Source organism: Nymphalis io, chromosome 15, assembly GCF_905147045.1.
Source record: "Nymphalis io chromosome 15, ilAglIoxx1.1, whole genome shotgun sequence".
NCBI classification, from domain to species: domain Eukaryota; kingdom Metazoa; phylum Arthropoda; class Insecta; order Lepidoptera; family Nymphalidae; genus Nymphalis; species Nymphalis io.
The window spans coordinates 10,554,570-10,579,940 of NC_065902.1; the positions used below are offsets into that span (position 1 = coordinate 10,554,570).

A 25,371-nucleotide genomic window follows, 5' to 3' on the forward strand; every position below is an offset into this window, starting at 1 on the left:
ATTCTAACTTACTAACCCAATCTTTTTTATTTTTATATTATCTACTGTTTGTGCACGCATTGTGAAATATTAAAGTTAAGTTTTCTTTTTGTATTCAGTTATGTATGCCAAACAATAAATATGTATATAAATCCTGCTTTGACGCAGTTTGTGTCTTAAAACATTTTTAATAACCATCAAATTTTAATACAGAGTTTGATGTCTCTAAAAGTTTTAATATTCGTGTTAGCAGACTCAACCCTCTTCAAGAACTTCAATCTTCTTCGCGTGTACTCATAAATGGAATTATAATCCAGTTCTTGAAGTACCGAGATATTTCTATACAGAAGTGTTGTTGAACGCGCTTAAAATCTGCACGGAAAATTCGGCTAACTTTGACAAACTCGAAACGTATGTTACAGGGGGAAACTTAACACAAGTTAACGTTAGGTTAAGAACTAGAATTTAGCCGTACAATACAGGTGCAGTTAATTATTTGCAACTTATGAAAGCTTCCTAGTTAGATTTCATTACCACATTATTTTTATTTATAATGTTTAGAAAAAAGAAATGATGTTGAAACTTAAAACAATATATAATCATCATTAAATAAATTGGTGAAAATGAAAAAAAAATTAAAACACAAGACAACGGCAAAATTGATACAAACTTAGAATCGATATTGTTTTTTTTTAAATAGCGGAATACACGTGGTCGACTGGATTAACGAAAAAAACAAAACAAAGATTGATTTTTCTCTATCTTTTTTTTATAATTTGTTTCCTTCTTTCATGCTTCTGGTGTATCAGTTTAATTATTTTAATTGAATTTAGTGGTTTGATGCACATTATTCTTTACAGCACACATGTTTTCCTTTGTAATTTTGAATTGTAATTTAAATTTTAAATAAGAAAAAGAAGTATACTTTAATTTTCATCGAAGTAATATAAAGTTTATTTGTAATATAAATTTGTTGGTAGCCCATTGATGATCTAAATAATGGTTAATGTTCCTCAAAACGCCAAAGTAAGTAATAAGGCCGCTTTTCTTTTATACATCATATATACGTTTGTAAATTGTGTGAAATAAAGAATTAATATATATATTTTTTTATATAGAATAGGAAGGCGGACGAGCATATGGGCCACCTGATGGTAAGTGGTCACCAACGCCCATAGACATTGGCATTGTAAGAAATGTTAACTATCGCTTACATCACCAATTCGCCACCAACCTTGGGAACTAAGATGTTATATCCCTTGTGCCTGTAATTACACTGGCTCACTCACCCTTCAAACCGGAACACAACAATACCAAGTACTGCTGTTTTGCGGTAGAATATATGATGAGTGGGTGGTACCTGGTGGTACCTGGTGGTAATGTTTATAGGCGGCGGTGGTGATCACAACAACAATAACAGCCTGTTAATGTCCCACTGCTGGGCTAAGGCCTCCTCTCCCTTTTGAGGAGAAGGTTTGGAGCTTATTCCACCATGCTGCTCCAATGCGGGTTGGTAGAATACACATGTGGCAGAATTTCAATGAAATTAGACACATGCAGGTTTCCTCACGATGTTTTCCTTCACCGTTAAGCACGAGATGAATTATAAACACAAATTAAGCACATGAAAATTCAGTGGTGCTTGCCCGGGTTTGAACCCACGATCATCGGTTAAGATTCACGCGTTCTTACCACTAGGCCATCTCGGCTTCTCGGTGATCACATAATATATTATAATTAATATAGTATAATTGTTTTGTTTTCTTGCGCCAATTCTTTCTACTACAGCATTAAGATATAACGAATAAAGATAGCCGATAATCGATTTAAATGGGGATGATTCGATTAGTGATAAATCGAACAGTGTCGACCCGAGCATCGTTTGTTCGTTCAGTGATATATTGCTTCCTCAGGCGCAACACAGACGTGACTTTTTCCCTTATCACACGACGTGACGTTATCTAGTGGACCAATAAAGTGAATAATGTTTTAATATCATTTAGAAAATAAACTACAGTGAAAATACCATTCATATTTTACATTACTTGATGGTGGCGATGGTAGGTACCACTCATCAGATATTCTACCACCAAATTGGAATAAGTATTTTAATAGTTTCGATTTTAAGGGCGAGCGAACCAGTGAAACTACAAGCACAAGACATACCATCTTAATTCCCAAGGTTGGTAGCGCATTGGATGCAAGGGATGGTTATTATTTCTGACACTTTACTATCAGTTAGTCCATTTGCCAATTCGCCTATTATAAATATATTCGCGTTCAGCAATTTCTAATATTATATGTTTATTTTTATTTTAACAATAAAACTCTTACATATGGCAAGGCCACAGATAAGCAGAAGCATCTTCATTAAAGAGAGCTTGGAAGTTATACCATAACGCTACTCTTGTATAAGTATTCCCAAGTCGCGACCTTTGCCTAGCAGTGGATTATTTTTTCACGATTAAATAAAGTGGACAGACAAAATAATGAACATTATAATATAAAGCGCATGCAAAGTGCAACATACCCATTATACACTTTTATCAGTGGATTATATTCAACAAACGTAAAAATAAACTATTTTTCAATATCTTTACGGATTTGACGAGCCGGTTGTCGTGGTTGGTAGATACTTGCCTTTTCACGCCGAAGGTTGTGGGTTCGATTCCCACCCAGGACAGACATTTGTGTGCATGAACATGTCTGTTTGTCCTGAGTCTGGGTGTAATTTTCGATATAATTATGTATTTACAAAAGAAAAGTAGTATATGTAGTATATCAGTTGTCTGGTTCCCATAGCACAAGCTTTGTACAAGCTTAATTTGGGATCAGATGGCCGTCTGTGAAAAATGTCCCAGGATATTATTATTATATTATTATTTCCGTATAAGCGTTTCGTTTACGTGGCTCTGCTTACAAATGATACATCATCTAAAAGGTTTTATCATCGTTGACAAAACGGACGCATCGAAAGGCTATTTATTAAACAGTTTGGACACATCTATCAACTGTTGGCGACACGTGTCACCATGGAACATACGAGAACGATCGCGAATAATCCTCGAATATTGTAACTAATGTTGAAAATGCCATACCTTCATCTTATAATCATTATTTCAAGATACTCGTAAAAGTATAGACAAATTACTGTACGTTTATGTTAAAAAGGGTGAAAGCCGTTTATTTTTTTAACATTTTTTGTTTACCACTTAGATATTATTGTCGTACAATATATTTATTTACATAATCTATGTACAATTATTTTTATAACATATAAAATAAAAATAAAAAACAAAATACTCATTACAAATTTATAGAAAAACACGCCGTCTATAAGATTGGTCTGTGGTATTGTATCCATGACGCTGGCACTATTGCCTGTCTGCACCGCTAGATTCAGCCTTAGGGCTAAATAAACGCCAGCTTGTGTCACAAGAAATGTGTAAAGTATAGTACATATTGACTTAGATATCTATATAGATTTAAAGACTTATTTCAAGAGTGCACCAGTGAGGGTAAATCGTTGAACCAAATATAATGTATTTTTGGATTTAAGCTTAAGGACAGTCTAAGAACATTTAGAAGCTAAGCAGTAACTTATATTTAAACAGTAAATAGCGAGTGATTAGCTACACAATGTTGTGTCAACTGCTTACAAATGTCAAATTAATAATGACAGAAAGAGCGAAATCAGTGTTTAACCAAACGGCTGCTAAGTAACGTTTATAAGTAAAGTCGTAAAGCTTTTTAATTGATATTAGAGTTATATGAAATAAAACAAAACTTGAATATGAAACACTAATTTACTAAAATACATTTTCCTGATACAATAAGAGAAATGACACAAACGGGTGTACTGTAAATAACGGGGCTTTACTGAGGACATACTTTCATCACAAGGCTTCAGGGTCTTAGATTAAAAAGTGTATACAGAAATGGCGTAAAGCCTGTCTCATAGGAAAATAAAAAACCTTATGCAATGATAACGATGAAGTCATTAGTAGCAATCAATAAAAATATCACTGTCAAGTACCTTCTCTTTTTTTACGAATGTGTTTTTTGAAAAGGAGTCCAATACAATAAATGTACAGCAAAACACCAAATCGTATATTTTTCTTGTTATTTGAAAAAGGTCATTCCAATGCTTTTTTCATGGATACGGGTAAATCTTAAATAATCTGTAGTTATTTTCCAGTTCAAACGGGACTTTTTCAAATATTTTTTTCTTTTTATTATATAAAAACATGTAAGAGAGATCCGATTAAGTTTAATGTCTAATAACAAAGGCTAATTATAATAATTTAATATTTTATTGGTAGAATAAAACCTAAGAAAATAATATAAGAAATTCTTATACAGAACTGTATGATTGATAATAATTAAATCAAATAATTATTTTTTATAACTTTAATAAAATTTACAACTTGTGACGTGATGATATACATATTATAATTGTATGTTTTGATCTCCGTATCAACGCCATCTAGCGGTTATAGTTCGAATTACGAAACCGCATCGGCTCTAGCGGTCGTTGCATACGTACAATATTACTTCCAGAACAATCTTCATTCTGTGCCCGCACATCGTAAACTGAAACGACCCTCCATTCGCATACCTCCGTCGAGTCTTTCTGAGTTCTTTACTAATCTCATAATGGAGACGCGTGAGTGTTCTTACAATGATTACAGTTTAAATTTCGTACGTGTGTGAAATCGTCAGATAAAAATACGTACATGAATACCGTTGTTATTATTAATATATATATAATAGAAGAGCCGGTTGGCGTGGTTGGTAGATACTTGCCTTTCACGCCGAAGGTTGTGGGTTCGATTCCCACCCAGGACAGACATTTGTGTGCATGAGCATGTCTGTTCGTCCTGAGTCTGGGTGTAATTATCTATATAAGTATGTATTTACAAAAGAAAAGTAGTATATGTAGTATATCAGTCGTCTGGTTTCCATAGCACAAGCTTTTTACAAGCTTAATTTGGGATCAGATGGCCATGTGTGAAAAATGTTTCAGAATATTATTATTTTATTAATTAATTTTCATTGTGATTTTGTTTTTGAGTTGAGCTGATGCGCTCATGTAAATGACCGCCAACAGCCGACTTTATTTGGTCTGTCCATCGTATGGGGGTCCTTCCACGTGAACTGATACCATCCACCTTGCCTTGAACGACAAGGCGCTCTATACGCGCGAAGCAAGGAAATAACTTTTATTTAACAGTAATAAATTAAAATAAATACTAATTTCGCACATTGACTTTGCCCGCGTATGACAGAGAGAGGTGTTAAGTACTCTATGACCTTTTCTGAACTTCTGCATGTATCCAAAACTTCATGATGATCGGTTGAACAGTTTACACGTGAAAGCGTAACAAGCCAACGAACAAGTAAACTCAATTTCACATTTATACCATTAATAAGGATACAAGAAACATTCCTGTTATATTAATTTGTGATATTATTTTTTCCGAGGTAACATTCTCTGAACTGAAAGAAAAAGATTTAAATTATCCTCGTTCTTAGAAAGAACATTTTCATATTTCATTTATATTGGACATTACACAAAAACAAAACAAGGTTAATTACGAAGATAAATTCTGTAACAGAGGTTTTCACTTGATATTTCGTTATTCAATTATATATAATATTTTTTTTCTGTATTCAATTATCTGAATGGTTCAAATATAAGAAAATGTGAATTAGCACCGGATGTACTTGGTTCAAGTACATCCGCAAGCATCATCATCTTTGCGCTTGTTTAATTAAGATTGTTTGATTTTGATGGGGGAAGCTGCGGGATCGTGTTGACGTAACTCATCCGCGGTTACGCTGGGCCGTCTGAAATAGGACATGCGAGGTCCCTACCACACACATTCAATGCCCCAGGTAACGCTCTATCTTTTAAGCCCCAGGGCTGGATAATTTTTTACTAATTCAATCAATCATAAAAAAAACAATATAAATTATCGGCCTTACGTATAATTTTTTTAATTGCTCAGAGGATGTTTAGTTTAACACGAATTTCTCTCATTTTCTGTCATTTTTTAATTGACATTCGAAAGAAGAAGACAGAGCATTGCTCAACTAATCACCCGCTACACAATGTTTACAAATAAGTTTGTTTATGTCTTACAGTCGCTGTTCACGGTTACACCATGCTATTAACAAAATCGTAATTAGATTCGTATTTTTGAGTTTGGTTCTATCAAGGCAAACAAACACTTTGTCTCGTGTTAGATAGTAACTTGTTTAAATTACACGTTAAAACTGTGCGCTTAACTTCGCTGGGGGTTATACTCGTATGTTTAATATATAATCCGACTTGTAGATTGAGTCTAAAGTTTAATTAACATTGCAGGGGCGGTATACAACACATTATTAAATGTAGTAAAATAATTTGTTACAGAATAATTTATAAGACATTTTTATTATATAAAATACACTATTTTTTAATTATACACAACGTTTCTTTATATTAAGATTTTTTTTTTGGAATTAAAATTTAATTTAAGAAAATAGCTTAGTAAATTAATTTGGTATCGTTAGCAATCTCGATTATTTATTTTAATAATATGATAATAACAGTATTTAAAAAAATTATGTAGCATCTTTAAAACCCACGGCTGGACAAAGGTAGTCTCCTGTTACGAAGAAGGATTTATATAGGTATGTACCAAAACAAATTAAATATACATATATCTTCTGTACTCCATTTCAAGATATCGCAATTCAAATAAAAAACAGCAATATATATATCCATTGCAAGCTCGTTTGGGTAGGTAATGTCCTCCAGACCTATTTCGACCACGGCGGCCAATCTTAAGAGAGATAAGCCAATTGCGCTGAACATATTATAGGGCACAAGTGTGTGCACAAACACAAGTGCACTCTCTCTTTCCTTACACTCATAATCCGATCAAACGGCAATCCACTGTAGTGTGTAGTGTAGACACTTACAACATTCAGACCCCCAGGCTACTGAATATTTTTTGACAGAAAAACTCAACTTCTTAGTGGCCCAGTCACCTGGGAATTGAACTCAGGGTCAGCGGCCTAATATCTAGCCAATAGCCAAACGAGGCAGTGGGTACTCACAAGATATTTTAACTCTAAACAGCAACACTAAGTATAACTGTGTTCCATATACACTACCGCTTAATTACTTCGTAAAAATAATATATTATTGTATGTAACATTATAGAGCAATATTCAAAAAAAAATTTTAAATTTAAATTTTTAGAAAACTCTTATTCAGGCTAATAATAATTTGAAGTCATTAAATAGTTTAACCTAAAATATTAATAGCAGCAAGGACACGTGCAACAAGCAAGTTTGATGGAAACAATTAAATGGTAATTTTGTTGCTAATAGCTTACAATGGTCGAGATAGAGGTGTATGAAAGATTAAAAGTTGCCAAATCCACTAAGATTGAATTTAGTAAGACATATTATATTTAAATAACTACAGGTTTTTGACGCTTTCACCAAGAGACAGATCACGCCGTCTATTAGCTCGTATTAAAAATCAACTTAATATCAAACACGTATCAAAAAACGGTATAAAATACAAATAAGACGGGTCAGTGTAAGAACTTGACTTCGGTGAAGCGTTGTCTGCCTTTATCACCAAACTTTAATTTTACACGTCCATAGAAATTCGAGAATATTATTATGAAGTGGCAATAACCTATGTCAGTCTATTGGGTTAAAAATAATTTAATATGAATCTACATAATATGAATAGGAGTTGAAGTCCGTGTTGATAGACTAATTATTATTTATTACTTAGACATATCACTTCGAAGTGCCGAGGCTTCGTTAGCCACGATAGATATGCTAATGGAGACAGGATATACATAATTGAGGAATATTTTAGCACTCGGAATATAAAGACTACTGACAAATAATATTTAACTAAAACTGACAAAATCTATTCCGTCTCTCCTCCTCCTCCTCCACCTCCTCTCCCTTTTCGACGAGAAGTTTGGAGCTTATTCCACCACGCTGCTCCAGTGCGGGTTGGTGGAATACACATGTGGCAGAATTTCAGTGAAATTATACACATGCAGGTTTCCTCACAATGTTTTCCTTCACCGTAAAGCACGAGATGAATTATAATCACAAATTAAGCACACGAAAATTCAGTGGTGCTGGCTCGGATTTGAACCCACGATCATCGGTTAAGATTTACGCATTCTTACCACTGGGCCATCTCGGCTTTAGTTTAGGAATTAATTAGGAATTTAGACAGAAGATTCTCTTTCAAAAGACTCAAATTTAAAATGTAGAAAATATAAATGTTAATGGCAAAGGCTTCCTATTCTGTAATAGAGCTCTTCTGAGGAGACAGCAGAGAGTTATAGCGGTGAGAGCGGTACGAGGTTACCGTACGGTGTCGTGGACGGCGGCGACACTTCTTGCGAGTGATCCGCCCTGGGAACTCCAAGCCGAGGTACTCGCGGAAGTGCATCGATTTCGGGTGGAAGCCAGGGTGAATGGCGACCGTCTAGGATTAGCGGAGGTGGAGCGAATCAGGTCTGTAGCCCAACAAGCTCTCATTCGCAGATGGGAGGAGGATCTGGGATCCCATCAGCAGGCCTGGCGACAGTGGAGGCGATCCGCCCCCACTTGAATCGCTGGGTAACAAGAAGGAGCGGCACACTTACGTTTAGAGTGACGCAGGTGCTTACTGGGCACGGCTGCTTCGGTAAGTACCTGCACGGGATAGCGAGGCGGGAGATATCACCCTCCTGCCATGAGTGTGGTGCGCCACTGGACACGGCACATCACACTTTGACGGAGTGTGCTGCGTGGGGGCCCCAGAGGCATACCCTAGCGGCGATAGTTGGCGGAGACATCTCGCTGCCGAGCGTGATTAATGCTATGCTAGGCAGCGAGAGGTGTTGGATGGAGATGGTCTCTTTTTGAGAGTGTGTTATGTTGCAGAAGGAGGTCGCGGAGCGAGAGCGAGAGGCGAGGTCAGCCGCCGCTGATTCGCTCCGCCGAAGAAGACCCGGGAGGAGGCGCCGACGCTATGCTCACCTTCTTCCCCCACCGTAAGCGCCGCTGGGGTTAGGGGGGTACTCAGTACCCCGAGAACCCCCTAAGAATGGAGGCCGCTTGAGCGGGCCAACCGTCGGTGCGTCACGGTAGGATGCGCAAGCGATCCCGTGACGCCCCTTCGACAAGACGGAGTGGGTACCGCTGGTTTTTTAGTGGGTATTCCGGCGCCTTCAGTGCCGGCGAGCCCCACATACCCCCCACCTCATGTGGGGGAAACGCGTAAATGCGTTTTTCCAGCGAAAAAAAAAGAAGGCTTTCTATTCTATTCAAAGGTTTGGAATTACTCCACGATGCTCTAATACGGGTTGGTGGATACACAAAAATCTTTATTCAATATAGAAGCGTTACACATACTTAATGATATTCATAAATCTACCACCGGTTCGGAAATAAACTCTTTTTTTATTTCATGCTATAGACCGTTAAAGAGTTCCTTCATCTGGAACCAAACCTGGATCCCTAATCAAGTCATGATTACTATAAAATGAATTGTCAACGAAACTGAAGCGACGTGTAAAATATCAAATCCATTGGACACAAACAAACATTGCAAGTAAAACAAAAGCTTGTAATAAATACATATCGATCGATTAATATTTAAAAATACTATTCATATACACACGAAGCCATAATAAATATTAAACATTTGCTAACGATGTCGGTTCGATCTTAGTTAAGACCAATATTTGATCAATCTTGGTCTCGGTGTTTGTGTTTGTTTAAAGCGCTTATATAACTTGTTTTTTGTATACATTCAACATACAAACAAAATCTCCCGTTTTACATGTGATAAATACTAAATTACCGCTGGTAGGACTTAGTGCAAGCTCGTCTGGATAGGTACCACCCACTCATCAGATATTCTACAGCAAAACAGCAGTACTTGGTATTGTTGTGTTCCGGTTTGTAGGGTGAGTGAGCCAGTGTAATTACAGGCCAAGGGACATAACATCTTGGTTCCCAAGGTTGGTGGCGCATTGGCGATGTAAGCGATGGTTCACATTTCTTTCAATGCCAATGTCTATGGGCGTTGGTGAGCACTTCCCATCAGGTGACCCATATACTCGTATTCTCAATTCTAGAATATATATATTCTGGAATCAATTTAACTACTAAGTTATTCAGATTAAGAACCGTTTGATTCTTACCACTTACTACATTGAGATAATGGAAAAATAATATTTGCTTTAAATGGTATAAATATGTCTTTATGTATATTTAATTATTTATTTATTTACAAAATATAAGTAAACATTACAGGTTGAACCTATTTTAATTAATACACTTATTCCTTAATTATTATAGTTTGTATGTATTCTGCTGCCGTTTTGCGAAATACAGCAGGTGATGAGTTAAACAAGTCGAGGCTTGAATTCCAGGCCAGGACACCATTGAGCAAAGTCAACGTGCGTATCAAAGGTGACTCGCTAACCAGTACCAATCGACAGCCAGACACCGCAAATAGCTTGTGTCGACGAGCGCGAGTGTATTTGTCAGGAACGTTCAACCTGAGTAACAGGAAGAAATAACTTAGCAAGGCCATATGTCGTCGCACTTCGAGGGAATCGTATCCTGTCATTCCTTGTACAAATAAACTAGGATAAAAATAAGGATACCCTACGAAGAATCCGTATTGCTTGTGGTAAAGCAACCTCAAGAATTTCTTTTGGAGTTTCTCCACCATGAGTTTGTATTTTACCTTATAAAATAACAAATAACTGAGTTACTTTCTAACGTGCTTCTGACGAAACAGTTGTACAAAATTTTGACCGCAACAACACTTTCAAGGTTTTTTGACTGCCTCAAAACAAAATCTAGGGATTTGTATGCCGTTTTAGTAATATTGTAAACACTGTCGGTAAAGCTCAGGTTATCACTCATCGAGACTCCTAAGTCTTTGATAGTAGATTGCCGCCCTAGAACAACGTCGTTTAAATGATAGTCGTACTTGAGTGGCATGTTTGCGCATGTGAATGATATTATAGAGCACTTTTCATAATTAAACATAAGCCTTTTCCGCTTACTCCATTCTTCAACATTTTGGATGTCTTTTTGTAACATCAAGCAATCCGATGGCGTTTTAATTTTTAAGAATAATTTCAAATCATATGCAAATAAAAAACTATGAGCTGCCCTAACAGCATCAGGCAAATCGTTAATAAAATCAGAAACTCAAGAGGTCCTAAATTGGAACCTTGACTTATTCCGGAAAACGTAAAATACGGTTTTGAGAGTTGTCCATTAAACTGCACATACTGCCTCCGATTACGGAGGTAGCAGGAGAAAAATTGTAACAAGGCAGAAGTAAATCCGGCGACTGCAAATTTACGGAGCAATAAGTCGTTATCGACCGTATCAACCGCCTTCCGGAAATCAAAATATGCAGTGTCAACTTGAAAGCCTCTATCCACCGCCATAGCAGTGTATGCGTAAAATGATAATAAGTTACTCGTAGTCGAACGACCAGCTTTGAATCCGTGCTGGCATCAGACAGTTGGATCTCAACTGTACACTTATCAAGCGATGTAAGATACTTTCAAACAACTTGCCAAATACTGATAGTACAGCTACCGGCCTATAATCACTTACGTTTGTTCCGAAATTATTCTTAGGTACCGGAACCACACGTGTGATTTTCCACACATCTGGGTACCGACAGGTTGTGAGACACAAATTAAAGATATACAACAAAGGGGAAGCAAACACTGACCGACAATCTTTAATGATGTATGGCGGAATGCCGTCTGGACCAGTGGACCTTTTTGTTTGAGTTTTTCAAGAGTTAGCTCCATATCGGTCAGACTCAAAGACCCTATATGGATGCATCGGTTAGACATCTCAGCCTGTTCTGCCTTTCTTTCTGCATCTAATTAGGTGGTTTATCTGAATACACAGATCTAAAGTATTCAGCAAATAGCTTAGCACATTCGCTGTCTGATACTAATATCCCATTATTTAAAATAGGTCTCCGTTTTTTTCCTTTATTACGTTTTGACGCTACATAGCCCCAAAACGTCGACCGTTACCGTAAATATACATCTATCAACTTTGGAAACGAAGATGAACGGAACGCAACGAGTATTGCTGCTAAACATCAATACTGGAGAATATCTGTTGAGTTAGTTTTATCGTATCATATAGTTAGTTAATTAGCTTTTACTTTTACAATTGAACAAACTTGAATGACTCTCGATGTCGTTTTGTAAAATCATAATACACGCGAGATTTAATATCGAGACGAGTCGTTACACTTTTGTTAAATAGATTATTAAGAATAACAAAAACCCATGTTTTCATACGTTATATTCAATTTTGTATTTACGACGATATCTAATTATATGCCAGAAGAATGCGACACGTACGTCGTTGGACCCATACGTTATCCGCGCAGACATATTTATTTGTACGGTATCTTTTTTATTTTCGTTTTCAGCCGGTTCTTGAATTTATAGACGGGATCAAAACTTTATTCTTTCATTTATTATTCTGTTTTCTCTTTGTTCTTTATATGTACTTATTATATTATATGTATGTATTTTTAATTATTGTTACCCACGACTGATTTTATGATTTCTTTTTTTTTATTGATTGTTTATAGTTATATAGTTTTGTGTATTTTTTCTTTCTATAGTTCACTCAGGAACAATTGGACGGGTCCTAATAAAGTTTGCTATAGTTATTTTATTTTGGACTACAGCATACTATCAGAATCCGTAGTAAGCGCTGCTGCATAAAAATAATAAAGTCATTTATGTGACTCATATTTAGACGTATATTAATATATAATTTAAGCATTTTTTTATTATTATATGAAAAGCTTACATCGGCGACTTTGTACATGTTAAGCACGTTACGTTGACATAAGCGGACGTACAGATAGACGATTACTGTATCATTTTTTTTCACAATTTTTATGTAAACATTTCGTATTTTCAACGAAGGACAGTCTAATTGATGTAAAAAGAAAAATTACCTCGCAGTAACAAAATTAAATGTAAACAATGAGATAAACTTGCTTTTCAGCGGTGCAATTTGTAAAAGTAAACAAATTATTGTTTGCGAAAAACTGCAGTGTCATCGCGTTTTCTATGAAATTCTGAATGAGCTAGCGTTTCCAATTTACCTTTCTGTTTCCGTGAGGTAAATTAATTAATTTTATCCAGAGATTTTGAAATTATTTTTAGGATAGTGTTTCTGATTCTCTTTACTTGTATAACTAAAGAGAGAGAGAATCGCTATATATGTATATACTTATATAGCGATATACAAGCCACTAGACCGCAGACCTGGAGATCCTGGGTTCAATTCCAGGTCAGACCAATAAAAAGTTTTTGGGTTTTTTCTCTCAGAAAATTCTCAGTAGCAGCCCGGAGTCTGGAGTGTGAACACTCCCGTGCTTCGGAAAGCACGTAAAGCCTACGGCTTCTCCTCCTGCGCCTAAACTCTTTCCGGTCGTGTTAGATTGTCGTCCCAATGAGAGCTGGGGAAGAGAGAGTGCACCTGTGTTTGCGCACACACTTGTGCACTATAATATCTCCTGAGCAGTTGGCTAATCTCTTTTGAGATTGGCCGACGTGACCGAAATCGGTCTGGAGGACATTATTATTATTATTAGCGATATACATAGCTTGTTTTTCCATCGTTGTAATCATATGAATCAATTTACTAACAAATAAAGTTTTGTATGTGACTTTTATATATTATTTTTTATAATTCACTTAATATACTTTGGCAAAATATTTACGTGAAACTTTAAAAGTAAAGCGAAAACCTCTAGTCGATGCTACCATGTTAAATGTGTCTGTCTGTCCGTAGAGTATTTCACTATTGTTAGTATATGAAAACCCTTTAATAATCGAATCTTCTATATAAACCATACATTAAAATAAAGATGTGAAAATACGACGATGTTGAGGCTACCTCTCGGTTTCATCATGAGACAATGCACACCAGCTAAGTCTATAGTATGTACATAAATATATTATCATAATATGTTAGTTTAAATTTTATTATTTGTCTTTTTTTAATTTATGCCATTTATTTTTATACGTATCATTTTACTTAGTACACATTTCTTTTATCGATATGATTGAAAAATATTAAATTGGAGTGAGCGAGCAAAACTGCATTTGTATGATTCGTAGCCTATAATTGCGATGTATGGTGTTAGTAAATGACATTATTTAAACTTGTTAATTTCTATTTTATTTTAAGAATAGGAAGGCGGACGAGCAAATGGGCCACCTGATGGTACGTAGTCACCAACGCCCATAGAAATTGACATTGTAAGAAATGTTAACCATCGCTTACATCACCAATGTACCACATATTGTGCCTGCAATTATACTGGCACACTTACCCTTCAAACCGGAACTTAAAAACTGAAAAGTCGCATGTTACTTACAATGAAAACAAAATTGACAATAAAATTGTATTATAAATTTAATATTTTAAAAGTTACTACGTACATCACCTTTGTTTTTTTTTCTTTACTCTTTCTTAAGAACTTTACTCTCTACTGGAAGAGATCGGTGTAGCGAATAAGGCCGCCAGGCGCTTTAAGGGCAAGATTTAGAGTATATTCTACCAGTTAGACGTATAAGCTAGAAGGATAGAACCCGGTATAGCCTCCCCCACTGAGCTTACGACGGGCGTGGGGGATGCGATTACCGTTCCCGGAGTACAGTAAATGATAGTAGATAGAAGCGTAGTAGGTTCTTGCATTTAAAAATAAGTTAAATTTAATAGATATATCTTTATTTACGCAATTTTATATAAAACTTTCTTGCAACAATGATTAACAAATATCTCTAATTAAAACTACTCAAATAACTCCACGTAAGTTAAAGAGAACAAGACCCACACACGAGAAAACCCAGCACGTAGTGTTAAAAGAATTTAAAGATAAATACGATTAAAGTTGAAAACGTAATCATTCAATACGTAGCAAGAGCCAAGTCGAATGAATTAAGTATAAGCCACTCCAAGTCGACCCACCGAGAGACCATTTAAAGGTAAGAGGAATTTCGAATAATATAAATAAGCCAAATGAAAAATTAGCATCGCCCGAAGAACCGCATGAATAATGAATAGACGCTTCATTAGTATTCGCTGAAAATAAAAGAAACATTTTATGACTTTGCGTTTTGGATATAGACCTACTTATTGTATACTTAGATTATATTTTTTTTTTATAGAATAGGAAGGTGGACGAGCATATGGGCCACCTGATGGGATGACCACTTACGGTCACCAAACGCCCTTAGACATTGGCATTGTAAGAAATGTCAACCATCGCTTATAGCCAATGCGCCACCAACTTTGGGAACTAAGATTTTATGTCCCTTGTGCCTGTAATTACACTGGCTCACTCACCCTTCAAACCGGAACACAACAATATCAAGTATTGCTGTTTTGCGGTAGAATATCTGATGAGTGGGTGGTACCTACCTAGACGAGCTTGCACAAAGCCCTACCACCAGTAATATGTAAATATGTCAGTTTGTTACTTTCGTGTCGTATTTCATGAGGCATTGGCGATATACGGAATGATTAATATTTCTTACATCGCCAATATCTATTAGGCGGTGGCGGCACTTAACATCACGACGCCCATCTGCCAGTCCGCCTACCTATTTCATAAACAATATATTGTATGTACATGGAGAGCCTTGATGGCCTAGTGCTTAAAAGTCGTGAATATTAACCCACGAGTGGCGAATTAAACCCCGTGTATTCGGCATTGGTGCAGCGTGGTGGTGTAAGCATTCCACTCTTGCTAAAAAAATTGAATTGACCAAAAATATTTTTTATTTATAATCTCATATGTTATATATACACATGTGTATGTACATTTTATGATACGTAATATAAGTAAGCTATATAATGAAGACGAGATACGTTTTTATCGAAACAAATATCATCAAGGAAAACATTTCACGTTTAGATATAATGACCGATAGTTCCGATACAAGATCCGAGGGCGAAGTTTTAATTGAGACAAACTTTTCAATTAAAACTTATTGATACCTTCGTGGACTTTCATTATATTTATTATTTTATTCTATTCAAGACTAGCTTCGCGCTCCGTCTTAACATAAATATAATAGAATGTTTTATATTTAATTCAGAATAGTTCGTCTTAATTTAGAAGTGCTAAGTACAAATTTCCTTTATTTTTCCCCTATTCACCTTGTGGGTTAAATTTTTGGAAATCTTTCCATAGTGTATCTATCTAATTCTACTGTGTCATATATGACACAGTCAGTTATGATACGTTAATTGGTCAGTAATTCTATTGGTGATAGGGTTTTATAGGCTGCATATGCACGTAACACGTGGTCTCGAAGAATATGCAGCACTTCCGGTTTTTCTACCGCGGAAATTCAATATTTTATATTATGTAGAACTAAAATGATACGAAGTGGGCTCTTATAAAATATTCGTTGCTATAAATTACGCCAGTGTAAATAAAGATCATACAATTACACATGCACGCACGCACGCATGCACACAAACAAAAACACGCGCGCATTACAAAAACTTTCAACATTAAATAAACAGAAATGACCCGACAGACAGTCTTATACGTATTATATATAAAGATTATACCACATAAGTACATTTATTTCGTTAAAAAAACGTCGGTAGCAACGGAGAAATTACTTTTCTCATGTTAGAAAAATATTTTTTGCTGATGTTCATGATAATAAATTGCTATTTGTTTTTCTTGTTTACAATTTATTAATAAAATATACACAAGTTTTCGTATAAATCGTAAGAAGATAAAAATCTGATCGAATCAATTAAAAGGTATAAAGCTGCTGTTTTATTAGAAACTTGTAATCCATCCAATTAAGTCTATACGATCTTTTTTATCTCCTGTCGGGAGATAAAAAAGATCGTTTGTATTGTGCAAAAACTTAGAAGATCTAATTTAGTTGATGGATTAAGACTTTATCCTGTAACATGCTCGGAAACAAGCTAAAGATGATATAAACGTATTGTCTAATTAAATCATGATATCACTGAGAAAAAGGAAATAAAAATCCTAAGATCCTTAAACATCAACAAACCTTCATTTCAAGACAAGAGCGCTTACCCAAGCATTGAGACCTTTACAGATTGTTTATGTAATTTTTGCCTATTCCTATTGTGCTCGACGGTAAACGAAAACATCCTGAGGAAATATACATTTTTCGGACGATATTTTACCTCGAACCGCTGCTGAAGAAAGAAAATTCGATTTTGCTCCTTAAGAGAAAAGGAGACCATCGCTAGACAATGGGACATTGATAGACATTACACCTTCATTTATGAACTTTTTTTGATACAAACCATATTTAATACAATACATTATAATAAACAGTGAGTGATTCCTTATACATGTCTCAAATGCGCTTAATGTTTCAAAATTCATGTACAAATGTATATAAAGCCCTCATGCAAGGTGAAACGTAGGATTAATTTAATCTGTACTTAGTTACCTTGGAACCTAAGAATATTGTTATTCGTGGAACATGTACACGTCTATCTGTTTTACTTTGAAACTGTATTAAATGATTACTAACCTGTTATATTTGTATGAGGTATAGTGTTTATCTATATAAATATGTATTTACAAAAGAAAAGTAGTATATGTAGTGTCTGGTTTCCATAGTACAAGCTCTGCTTAGTTTCGGATCTGATGGCCGTGTGTGAATGCACAAGGATTTTATATTACATATTATTATATAAGTTTGTGATGTGTTATATTTTATTATAATTTATTTATTTATTAGATCACCAACAAAGTAAGCACAGATACACAATAGCACACAGTTGATAAAAAAAAGAAATGGTACCTCAATTATAGGTGATGACTACATGAACAACAAGACAACTATACATTATAGCACAAAAAAATAAAAATAGAATACAAATCAAAATTTCAAGATACAAAAAACAATGAACAAAAATTTAATAATGTAAAATAAAAATAATAATATTAACTAAATATGAATAATTAAGTGTTACTTATTAATGACATATTATTTTATTATTAATAATAAAAATATTTATTTAAATAACATATATAATATATATTTACATAATACATTTTTTATTTGTTTTCAATAACTATCAAATACGATTTTTTTTTAATTTACATCTTCGACAACAGTGAAATTAAAATTTAAGTTAAAACAATATTTTATAACGTTTCAAAACGAAACTTTCCGATATTTAAGGCATTTGACATGAAACGCAGAATAATTGTCGGTAGGCATGTCATGCAAAAATTTGACAGCGTCATTTTTTTTTTTTTTTTATAGAATAGGAAGGCGGACGAGCATATGGGCCACCTGATGGTAAGTGGTCACCAAACGCTCTTAGACATTGGCATTGTAAGTAATGTCAACCATCGCTTATATAGCCAATGCGCCACCAACCTTGGGAACTAAGATTTTATGTCCCTTGTGCCTGTAATTACACTGGCTCACTCACCCTTCAAACCGGAACACAACAATAACAAGTACTGCTGTTTTGCGGTAGAATATCTGATGAGTGGGTGGTACCTACCCAGACGAGCTTGCACAAAGCTCTACCACCAGTAAAAATTATTAATATACCATTTAAGATGAAGCTAGTAGAACACACATAGATCGTCAGTACCCATAGGAGATAGGCGATGATATTTCGTGTGCTATTTCTTAACAAAACAGTAAACCATAATGGAACACAATATATCTTAAATTTTGATGTCATTTCCGTTTCGTCTCAGTTCTAGTGATGTAATCTCCGTAATAACGTACTAAGATCCTTACGGCTACTGAAATTAGATGTCTCAGGAAATGAACGAGGCTCACGAATCGCGGAGAAATGCGAAATGATTTACTGAAAGTGTTATCCGCGACGAAACGTTAAATTATTGTTAAAATATTGCTGTATTACGATTCGCTTCTATGATTAAAACTAGCGTCGTACTATTTATGAGCGTCACTTCACAGATTGCCAACATACACACATATATGTATATATATATATATATATATATATATATGTGTGTACGTGTGTGTGTACGTATTCTATCTTATGATCAACGCTTAGAGCGTTTATTCTTAAGTCATAATTTCGTTGCTTTTAAGTAATTGAGGAAAAAAATAATACTAATTGTTCCATTTATCGTATAGAATACAGAAACATAATTTATATAATGTTTTTTTTTTAATTTGATAATTTTATGTGTAATTGTTAGTTTGTCTTCCTAAAATATATATTACTTAAATATTTTATATTTCATTGCTCTGTTTCTCATACATAAGGCGAAAATCTATTAATAAATTTATGTTGACATCTGAATTATAATTTATTAAAGATAAACTTATACGCTTCTCCGATACAATTACAGGACAAGTTCAAAATTAGCATTTCTGTTTTATAATATACGTAAGCAGGCGTGCAGCCGGGCCACCAGATTATAAGTGGTCACTACCGCCCATAGATGCTGCCGCCAATCCAACCAATCCCAGCATCACCAATGGATTGGGAACTAAGATCTTACGTCCCTTGTGTCTGTAGCTACACTGGCTCACTCATTCTTAATTAAATGTTTGTATCATATTACCTACGAAATTTTATTTATAAATTAAATAATTAAGAAGAGCGTATACAGATTATTATATTATTTTAGGACATACGGCCTAGTGTCTTTAATTTATCGATTTTAGAAGTGAGGTTGACAACAAGCCATAAAACGTTAAGTCGTAGGCTAAGTACCACATCGTTAAGTGGATGTACTCGGCTTCAGAAGCCCCACCACGTGACCCGATCTAATTCGAGACCTATTTTCGAACATTGTTACATCTCACTTCACTACTTTCTTATAAATTATATAAAGAAACCAACCCGCATTGGAGCAGCGTGGTGGAATAAGCTCCAAACCTTCTCCTCAAAAAGGGAGCTTAGCCCAGCTGTGGGACATTAACTGGCTGTTACTGTTACATAGAGAAATATTTAATACTACTTGTAGTTGTAAAGGTATTTATATGCAAAGGGATCTGGAATAAATGAATAATAACATACCAGAAACAACTAAGAATAACAAATTTCGGCAATACGAACTATTTTTTGTGGACCTTTGTGAAACAACATGTCACTTCGAAAAATCTTCATAATATAAAGGAATAATTTATACATTTTAGGCCATTTTGTTTGTCTCTATTGCTTTTATTACGAGGATAAATTGTATATATTTTAACTTTCTCGTTTTGATATGAATATGTTTTTCATAATATTAGTATTAATAAATACTGAATTTATATAATTATATAATACTAGCGGGCCGCCCCGACTTCGTCCGGGTTAAGCAATTGTTGTTTTTACGGTTAAATTATTCCAATTTTCGTACGGATCTCTAATGGTTTTGAAATAAAAGATACAGCCTATGTTACTCGCTGACTCGTGTTCTATAGATGACACAAATTCTAAAATCGGTTAAGTAGATTTTGAGTTTATCCATTACAAACAAACATACAAAAAAAACAAATCTTTTTTACTTATATATTACATACGAAATTGGCGTTTTGTACGGGAGGAATATGAAGTCAATTTTTTTTATATTATATTTTATATATTTAATTAATCAAAGTTTGCACCATTGTTATCTATGCACTTTTGCCATCTCATAGGTAGTTCATTGATCCCTTTACTAAAAAAACCATGGGGGCGAGAATCAACAAACTCTTTGAAGGCGGTTTGGACTGCCGCATCGGAGTTGAATTTTTTTCCTTGTAAGAAGTTTTCCAAATTCCGTAAAAAATGGTAATCTGTTGGAGCAAGGTCCGGGGAGTACGGTGGATGTCACAGACATTCCAATTGTAGCTCATCTAACTTAGTGGTTGTTTATTGTGCAGTGTGTGGTCTTGCGTTGTCGTGAAGCAGCAGTGGCCTAGAGCGATTGATCAATCTCGGTTGTTTAGCAGCTAGTTCTTTCTTCATGGTTTGCAGTTACTGACAATAGATATCTGCCGTTATCGTTTGGCCAGATTTTAGAAAGCTGTAGTGAACGACATCGGCGCTAGTCCACCTAACACTCACAAGTAACTTTTTCTGAGTCAATTTTCGTTTAGGGCAGGATTTGGCTGGGTCTCCAGGGTTCAACCATGGCGACGAGCGCTTCCGATTATCGTACAGTATCCACTTTCCATCACAAGTAATGATTCGATATAAAATCCCTTCATTATTGTGTCGGTTGAGCAAAGTAACAAAGCAGTCGATGCGTGTTTGCAAGTTCGATTCGCTCAATTAATGAGGTACACATTGTTCAAGTTTTTTTTACTTTCTCGATTTGCTTCAAGTGGATAAATACAGTTTTATCACTTACCTCGAAGCCTGCAGCTATCTCTGAAGTGCTTTGTGATGGATCCGCTTCCACACTAGCCTTTAATTCTTCATTTTCTACTTTGGTCTCCGGCCGTCCAGGGGGTTGGTTCTCGAGGTCGAAATTTCCAGAACGAAAACGTTGAAACCAAAAACGTACCGTGCTTTCTTTTGCGACACCAGCGCCGTACACAGCATTAATCCTTCGAGCTGGTTCTGTAGCACTGGTGCCTCGATAGAACTCGTACTCGTAAATATACCGATATTTCATGTTTTCCATTGTGCGGTAATAAGCGACTCCAAAGAAAAAAATAATGAGGAAAAAACAAATGAATTACTGTTTTCAAAACTCAAATGTACCAACTAAATGAATTTATAAATTTGAATTTGGAATATTTAACCAAAGAGGAGATATTTCAGATCAAAGCGGTCAGTACGACAAAACGCTAATTTCATATAGTAAGGTAAGGGGACCTAATATAATATTAGCATAGGCAATTTCAGATATAAGGTACATACCGTCTTATGCACAAAATATGATCATATTCACACCATATTAAGGACATAGTTAACTATGTAAAAAAATATTATGTATATCCTATATATGCGAAATACCATTCATAACGAGATCTCTTAAACTATCCGTCCGATTGACTTGAAAGTCGCAGTTACTCCTTCCGCGATGAAGACGCTCACTAAGAACGAATGTTACGAATATCCTTATCTACTTTCACTCCACTTTTTCCATTCACTCTTTCTGTCATTCTCTATTTGACGTTCGAAAGAAGAAGGCAGCATTGTTTAACTAATCACCCGCTAATCGACATTTATGAGTAAGGCCGAAAACGAAGTTAAAAAAAACCAAGTTAAAATTATAAACGATCACCGAATTTAGCAGGAAAGCTAATGAGTATATCGTTCTTTTTAAATAGCATCTATATTCTTATTGTCCATTTCCTTAAGTACTTCACAGAGAAAATATTTTTTGCAAATTTACCAAACAGAAATTTATAATTATATACGAAAGTGTGTATGCTATATAAATTAGATAATTAATTCGAATTAATTCCTTGCGTTGTGATTCACAATAATAATTAAAAAACTACCCACATATTGTACATCGCAATTATATTTTATTTATCAATTAAGCATGAAATTACCCGAATCTCTGATAATGAATAAATAAAAACAAATAATTGACTATCACATTTCTTAGTAAAATTGTCACTTGTTACCGTTAATTAATAAAAGTTTAAATGCCGCCTAGGCTCGTAAGTACAACACGGTAGCATGCGAAAGCGATCCCGTGGCGCTCCTCGTTAAGACGGAAAGGGTACCGTTGGTTTTTAAGTGGGTATTCCGATGTTCAGGGCGCACTCGGCACCTTGGACACCGGCGAGCCCCACATACCCCCCACCCCCACTGTTCCCGTGGGCGAAACGCGTAACGCGTTTTTCTAGCATTAAAAAAAGACTAGTAGGTACATTACTTAGGACTGGTTACATTAAATAAAAAAACAATTATAATATTACATACGTACTAGATACTGAGTTGAAAGGAAAAGCTGCATAAGCGCTTCTTAGTGAAAGCCTAATGACGGCAATTAAATAGTCATAAAACAAAAGCTGTCGCTTATGATTTCAGTAATAATCCTACGAGGTTATTCATGTCTTCCAAATAAACCTGCACAAAAGTATTATAACAATAGTATTGCTGTATTTGAACTGAATAAGCCTCTGCAAATTGCGGGCCGGTTGGCGAGGTTGGTAGATACTTGCCTTAGTACGCCGAAGGTTGTGGGTTCGATTTCCATCTAGGACAGACATTTGTGTAAATGAAATGTTTGTCCTGAGTCTGGATGTAAATATCTATATAAGTATATATTTACGAAAGAAAAGTAGTATACGTAGTATATTAGTCGTCTGGTTTCCATATTACAAGCTCTGCTTAATTTGGGATCAGATGGCCGTATGTGAATAATGTCCCAGGATATTATTTTTATTATAATTAAGGCTCATAGTTCGTATGGTTACTGGCACATTGACAATGCTGTATAAAATTTAAAAAAAAGTTATTTATCCTGTTCAAAATATGTAAGTCTTTTAAAATGTTTGAAAGAAAAGTATATACCAAGTTTCAAAGGTTAATTAGTTTATAAGTGAACCTCTTTCGTAAAATATGGTTAATTTTAATGTCATAGGTTCAAAGGCGACTAACTTTGTGTAATTAATGCCATGTTTCGACAAACTTTACTAATTTGAACAAGAGCTGACAACACTACAATGTATAAATTAAGAAGATAATGCAAAGAATCTCGTTTAAATTCCCTTAAAACGTTTGTAGTTATGGCATATTTTTGTTATTTAAAAAGAATTAATAATTTATTTAGTGATTATTATTATTTACTCACAAAAATATTTCGTTGTAATATTTTCATTTACGTAAATTTTATCTTAACAAGAAAAATTAATGTCAAACGTCAATTTCACCGCTTCACTATTTCAAGTGACAGCCGGTGTAGTTGATCGTCGCGTTCGGTCTGCTGAGGAAATAATTATTGCCTTGAATTGAATTTGTAGTATAATTTATAAATCGGTTTTCAAGCTGGATCTGGTCGACGTTTTTTTATTATATAATATTTTTTTATTTTTTATAGAATAGGAAGGCGGACGAGCATATGGGCCACCTGATGGTAAGTGGTCACCAACGCCCTTAGACATTGGCATTGTAAGAAATGTCAATCATCGCTTACATAGCCTATGCGCCACCAACCTTGGGAACTAAGATTTTATGTCCCTTGTACCTGTCATTACACTGGCTCACTCACCCTTCAAACCGGAACACAACAATATCAAGTACTGCTGTTTTGCTGTAGAATATATGATGAGTGGGTGGTACCTACCCAGACGAGCTTGCACAAAACCCTACCACCAGTAAATAATACATAAGTATATTAAATTTTCAAATACAAATGAAAACAATAAAGTTATCCTCCTAATACTATGTGAGATGGATGTTTTTTTCCCATTTACGCTAGAACATTAGAAGGAATTAGAACATCTTGGAACATATGCATACGATACTTTAAACTAAAAATAAAAACGCTATTTTTCAAAGCTAGCGGAGTAAGATAGTGATGAATCACTACGTTAAATATCGCTCAGGAAATCCCTTTCAATCAAGCGAAGTAAAACTTGAGAACTTCGCTATTTTTTATCGATAAATAATGAACGGTCATTTATATTTCGTAGCTGAGTGAATACATAATGATATTTTCGGTGGATCGAGGAAAAAGTGGCGCACAGTGTTAAATTGATTGCATCAGAATATAGCAAAAGAGACTTACTATGTATACAACAATTTAAGGTTAAAAAAATAAACGCCAAAAATACTATAATTCAAAAATTAATGATAGATTAGTATTTTGTATGCAAGCATGCATATATATCACAGAATATATTAAAAACTATAATTGCCTGCATTAACATACCTAACGGTAAGGAGGAAAGAGATTGAGGGGCCGTTATAATAAAGTAGCCTATATAAGTATCCTTCCTAGGGGTTCTATCTTGCTTTATAACTAACTTTATCGAAATCGGTTCAGTGTTCGTGAAAGAGTAACAAACAAAGTTACTTTCAGATTTAAAATATTAGTATAGATCGAGCCACAGAAAAGTAAAAAGTTACAAAAAAAAAACGTTTTAATAATCGCGCTAATTGTTTTGTATACATTAATATCCTAAGCGAAACATCAATTAGAATATTTATTAATAATTCGTGCTACGGAAAAATGTAACTGACGTGACGTTAATAAAAAACGAAAACGGTCAGAACAATAAATCGTACACAACCGGCTCACAATTCAACACAGAGTTCTTGATTCGTAGAAGCGAAAAAGAATCCATTGATCACAATTTGTCGTCCGTCCGCGGAAATGTATCGTGATAAACAAGCAATAAA

The 25,371-nt window shown here is 34.9% G+C and overlaps 2 protein-coding genes across 6 annotated transcripts in view; one reads left to right on the plus strand and one right to left on the minus strand.

Annotated features, from left to right (window-relative positions):
* LOC126773785 (protein kinase C, brain isozyme) overlaps positions 1-25,371 on the minus strand; it is a 519,888-nt gene that overhangs the window by 426,539 nt on the left and 67,978 nt on the right. The window lies entirely within an intron of this gene.
* The window catches only part of LOC126773860 (uncharacterized), a 381,320-nt gene that overhangs the window by 268,675 nt on the left and 87,274 nt on the right, over positions 1-25,371 (plus strand). The gene's annotated exons all lie outside the window — the stretch shown is intronic.